We start from the raw sequence: 6,128 nt of genomic DNA, 5'->3' as shown, positions 1-6,128 counted from the left end.
GAAGTTATACAACTAGGTGTAAAAGATCTAAGGTTATTAATAGAAGCCAGGACTGTCAGCCTCCAAGCTGCACACTTGCTCCATTGTCACATGGTAGAAAAACTTTTGGTCAAATGGAGATGTTTCTTTTCACATCTGAGTGTCCTTTCTATGAATGGTTCAGAACATAGAAATACTTGGAAGCAATTAAGCATCACGTCAAGCCAACCTCTCCTCCCTGCCTTCCAGGCAGCAGGTGGTGCCTTCTGAGCACATCCAGGAGTAGTGCCATTCCAATCAGTCTAGGTAGCAAAGGCCTGCGGTGATGTCCGCGAAGCTTCAGGTAATATTCCATTTGCTGCGTTTTACCAGTGGTCAAAACACAAAACCAGATATTAAAGGCTTAAAAATGTATGGAAGAAAAATTTGCAGTTTATAAAATTCTAGCATTTTTTTTTCCTTTGAATTGAGCTAAAACTGACATTATTCTCATTATTGAAGTAGAATACATTTTCCACTAGATTTGATTCAAAGGTCTAAGAAGGGAAAGGAAGGGCTCCCTGGGGACCTCCTCCCAAATGTAGCTCCTCCTCTGATCGGCAGTGATTAGGAGGCCTGCATGTGCCTTACTGTCTCAGGTCAGAGAGAACTTGGGAAACAAAAAGGTTTGAAAAAAAGACGTCTGGTCCATCTATCTGTAAACTCTTCCTTACTCCTTGCAGTGGAGAAAAGAGTTCTGTTCACAGCCATTGTTGCTGAAACAAGAGGGGAGAAAAGGGTGGCTTGAAAGTCAGCCAGGCAGCGTAACGCCACACCCACTCAGGGATATTTAAACCTGCTGAGCCTCTTGGAGTTAATGTCTCCCTGCAGTGACCTCATGGAGACAAGATATGCGTTTCTGGTGCCAGGAGGAGACTGTGGCTTCACACACAAAAAAGTTTATGAGGTTTAAAAGAATTCATTACTCTAATAATACAGTAAGTAGTGACCCAGAGTATACACACCCAAAGTGGATTTGGGCCCAATTGCCAATTTGGCGGTCTTCATTTGACATAAACTTGATTCCATTCCATTCCACAAATATTTCCTGAGTTCCTACTGTGTGCCAGTGCTTTGACCCCAAAGAGCTTATTCACCCTAGGAAGGGAGAGCAAATAGGTACTCAAAGGTGGAGGGTCATTGACCAGTCAACAAATGGCTTTTGAGGGCCTACTAAAGGCCAGGTGTTCAGAATGAGGGATTCTAGAAAAAAAGGTTTTTGAAGGCAAATTTGATACTCTTTTTTGATCAAATAAACCACAGTCAGTTTAATTTCATGGGCAAGTCCCTATTATTTAAGGACTTTTTAAAAAAAATGTTAATGCTTTTTCATGTTAATTTTTACAGGAGGGAGAAAGCCCCTCCTTTTTCTTGCTGTCTCTACCAGAGTCTGGAAAGCTAAAATAACTGTTCTAGCCACTCCAGTTGGTTTATTTTACTTGTGTCTGAGCCCAAGCCTAATAAATAATATAAAATAAGCACTAGTGACCACTTTCCACGAGCTGGAGGCTTTGTATTCATCAGCCACCACGTTGCGAGGCACAGATAGCTAACTTTTATGGAGCAGTCACTTTGTGCTAGGAACTATTCTGAAGTATTTACGTGTGTCTCCTCTCCACTCCTCACTTACTATCACTTCCATTCTACAGATGAAGAAGCAGGTTTGGTGGGGCCTTGGAGCTTGCCCATGTCTGGTAAAGGGCAGAGCTGCTAGCTGAGCGTGTCACCAGTCACTTATGATATCTCCTCCCAGTCTTCTTAATGAAGTCATTCTTAAAGGATGGCCCCAGACCTGCAGCAGCAACATCCTCTGGGAGCTTGTTAGACTTGGAAATTCTCAATGCTCACCCCAGACCTACAGAATCAGAGTCTAGGGGGTGGGGCCAGCATGCTATGTTTCAACAAGCTCTAAAGGGGATTCCAATGTGTGTTAAAGCTTGAGGACCCCTCTTTAGAATACGTGAGGAGCTTCTCTTGTCCTCTTCTGGACATTCCTGTTGGGGACTCCTCTTTGAGTTCTAAATCTTGGAATTCTTTTTTTATTCTGGGTCCTGGTTGATCTTTGCAGTTGCCTTAATGCAGGAAGAAGAGGGATTCTTTGATGTTATGTCCCCAAGTCCACTTTGGGCTTTAGGTTCACAGCTACCTAAACTGAGCGGTGCTCTAAGACCCACTGTGCAATGTCAGGAACAAGTCTTTCTAACCCAGGCTGGAGTGACTTATTCGCTGTTCCAGGCTCTCCAGGGTCTTTTCAATACATGCCAAAGCACCTCCCAAATTCTACCTTGGGAAGCCCTATCTGGAGCTCCCACTTCCCTCCCAGCTCCATCTTTGACTCAGGTGGCCTCTAAGGGTCTCTGGAGTTAGGGCCCAGAGCCATAGAGGTCCATCTGATTTCCAGAGCAGGTGACTTTTTTCTTAGACTCAGAGCTAGAAGAGACCTCTGGGACCACCCAGTTCAACTCCCTGATTTTATCAACAAACAGAGGCTGAGGGAGTAGAAGTGATCAGTCCATATGTACCAGACAGACACTGGAAAGATGGGATAAAACCCATTGGAGAAGTGGTGGGGGCATGTCCTGAGTCCACAGTGCAGGATACTGCCTTTGTGACACTCAAGAGAAGTTTCATGTCACCAGCTCAGGACACATGCCTACTGACTAAGCTACAAACAGGCTCCAGGTGCTTCAGCTCCTGTTGGACAACGTTCATAGCAAACTCTGGGTTGACCCAAACTTTCTAATCCTCCTCTTGAGAATGGAGAGAAATCTCAGATCAGCAGAGTAGAAAAGAGGGCTACTGGCCTGAGAGAAGAAGCCAGAAGGTTTTTCTTCTTGCAGTGATTTCCTTTGGATGAAATCTAGCCCAGGTTTGAGCTGTCCAAGGGATTGTTAAGGAAATATTTATGATGTTGATGGGATTAGAAAGAATACTGGGGACCATCAGTAAAGGGACCTTTAAAGGAGGGTGAGAATGATTGTGTTTGTTTTCTCCAAGACCAGTTGGAAGATAAATTTAGGCCCTTCCAGAATGACTACTACCATGCTTCCTTAGCACAAGTTTTTTATTTCCCAAGGGAACAAAGGCAAGGGGCCACCACATCTCTGAGGTGAGTCCCAGCAGAGAGCCTCTGTGTGCTCTTGAGGATGGCTCAACAGAGGCCAAATTAATTTACTTAAATTGCACCATACTCAGGTGCTCAGTGTAATTTTAAAGTGATATGAACATCAGAACTCTTGTTTCTGAGTAGTTTATCTAGTGACGCCTCTTGGCATTCACAGGCAGCCAATTTCTTCCTGAGGAATTTCCACTAATCTCTTCTCCAGGAATAGACCTTGGCTCCCAAGGCAGTGTCAGTGAGTTCAAGGCATAGCTTGAATTCAGCCCTAGCACTGCCAAAGCAAAATGCCCTGACTGTAGGCAAATGGACAGAGATCTGTAGAGCCTTTTCTGGGGTCCCTAGAGTTAGGCTGGTTGCAGTGGCCTGTGAGCTTTGGAGTCTTTCCTGCTTCTGGGAAAGGGGACCAGAGGTTTGAGGGGAAGGAGGTGACAGTAGGGAGGGGAGAGCAGAAGCTCATGGACATACAGAGAGCCTTCGCCACTCTCTGACCTTCTTCTCCTTCCTCACCTACCATTTCTATGACAACTTTCCCACGTCATCTGCACTTCATCTTTATGTCAAACAGATTCAAGCTAATTGGGATGAAATAGTGTTGATTTCCAGACTCTAATTCTCCGTGGTTAAAGATCACTCTCCCTGGGAGTGATCTTTAACCAAATAGAAAATACAATTTGTAAAGTACCGTATTTGGATTTGCTTGGAATATGGATGGAGAGAGTGGTAGGGTTATAGATGAAATAGTATTGCCTCCAAGTTGATCATTGTTGAAGATGGGTGATGGCATTATTCACAAGAGCCAACAGGTGGGAATAACTAGTGCCCATGAACAGAGGAATGGATAAACAACATGTGCTATATGTTTATAATGGACCATCATTCAGCTTTGGAAAGGAAGGCAATCCTGACACATGCAGCAACATGGATGAACTTTGAGGATACTATGCTAGGTGAAATAAGGAGTGGTGGCTCAGCTGGTAAAGAATACACCTGCAATGCAGGAGACCTGGGTTCTATTCCTGGGTTGGGCAGATACCCTGGAAAAGGACACGGCTACCCACTTCAGTATTCTGGCCTGAAGAATTCCATGGACTGTACAGTACATAGGGTCACAAAGACTTGGACACAACTGAGTGGCTTTCACTTCACTTCAAAAGTCAAATACTGTATAATCCCACTTGTAAGAGGCACCTGTGGTAGTCAAGTTCACAGAGAAAAGAATAGAATAGTGGTTGCCAAGAGGTGAAGGCAGAAAGGGGATGGAATCGCCTGTCCACTCTGGACAGTGGATCGCCTGTCCACTCTGTTCAATGGAAACAGAGTTTCAATTTTGCAAGATGAAAAGAGTTTTTGAGATTGGTTGTAGAACAGTGTGAATGGTCTTGTTACTAAATGTACAATTAAAGTGGTTAAGATGGTAAATTTTATGTTATGTGTATTTTACCACAATTTAAAAATTTTTTTAAAGTTTAAGGTGAGTGATGGTTATCGGAGTATTTATATACTATTCCATCTATTTCAACATTTGGTATTTACTATATTAAAAAGCAGAGACATTACTTTGCCAACAAAGGTCCATCTAGTCAAGGCTATGGTTTTTCCAGTAGTCATGTCTGGATGTGAGAGTTAGACTATAAAGAAAGCTGAGTGCTGAAGGATTGATGCTTTTGAACTGTGGTATTGGAGAAGACTCTTGAGAGTCCCTTGGACAAAAGGAGATCCAACCAGTCCATCCTAAAGGAGATCAGTCCTGGGTGTTCATTGGAAGGAAGCTGAAACTCCAATACTTTGGCCACCTGATGCAAAGAGCTGACTCATTAGAAAAGACCCTGATGCTGGGAAAGATTGGGGGCAGGAGGAGAAGGGGACTACGGAGGATGAGATGATTGGATGGCATCACTGACTCAATGGACATGAGTTTGGGTAAACTGCAGGAGGTGGTGATGGACAGGGAGGCCTGGCGTGCTGAGGTTCATGTGGTTGCAAAGAGTTGGACATGACTGAGCTACTGAACTGAACTGAAAATAAAAAACTAAGCATGTTCAATGTACAGTAGCAATGAAAGCTATCAAAAACATCTAGTAATACCCTTTAAAAGAATTGCACAAAGTCTACTTTTAAAAATACATTTAAAATACCATAGAACTTTACTAAAGGACATAGAAGAGGTCTTGAATAAACAGTTTTCTTGCTCCTGCTTGGGAAGATGTTATTTGGAGGGATGTGCAACCTGTCCATATTTATCTGTAAGCTGACCTCAATCCTTTCCAAAAAAAACAACAAAGAGCTGTTCTAAGGAACAATAAGCTGATTTTAATATTCATCAGGAAGATGAAATGCATAAGAAGAGCCAAGGAAAATTTGAAAAAGAGAAAAAAAGAAGACATGCCTTACCAAGGAGCAAATTTTACTTTAATGTCATGATAATTAAAACTCTGCAGCTATGGCAAAGGAATAAACAAGATCAGAAAAACAGACAAAGGGGAGAGTTAGGGGATTCTGGGATGACAGAAGCTTAATGTGTCCCCTTTCCCGACATATGATGTTAGCTCCTACCCACCCATCACTTCTGAGTGAAGCAGCTGGCAGACAAGGGCCTGGAGGGAAAAGGCTGGATAGCTGATGTGGGACTTTTTCCCTATAAAGAGCCCAGGATGAGATTCTGAAGGAAGCATGACTCCAGCCTGCTGTACATGTTCCAGACTCCCTGACCTCTCTCCCTAAAGCTAAGGAGGAATAGGGCAGGGGACCTGAGAGTGTTCCTGTGAGACCCAGAGCAGAGGTTCCTCCTGCTGCCTCAGCAGGGGACTGACCTGTCTGTCTGCTCTTGCACAACCTGGTTAGTTGTTCAGCCACTGAGCCATAGGGATCAGGGAAAGACAGGAAACAACACACTCAAGAACGTGGAGGTGGGATGATTTGAGAGAATAGCGTTGAAACATGTATATTACCATATGTGAAACAGATCGCCTGTCGAGGTTTGATGCATGAG

The sequence above is a fragment of the Bison bison genome, unplaced genomic scaffold, assembly GCF_000754665.1.
Source record: "Bison bison bison isolate TAMUID 2011002044 unplaced genomic scaffold, Bison_UMD1.0 scf7180017864032, whole genome shotgun sequence".
Classification (NCBI taxonomy): domain Eukaryota; kingdom Metazoa; phylum Chordata; class Mammalia; order Artiodactyla; family Bovidae; genus Bison; species Bison bison.
This window is presented reverse-complemented; position numbering follows the sequence as displayed.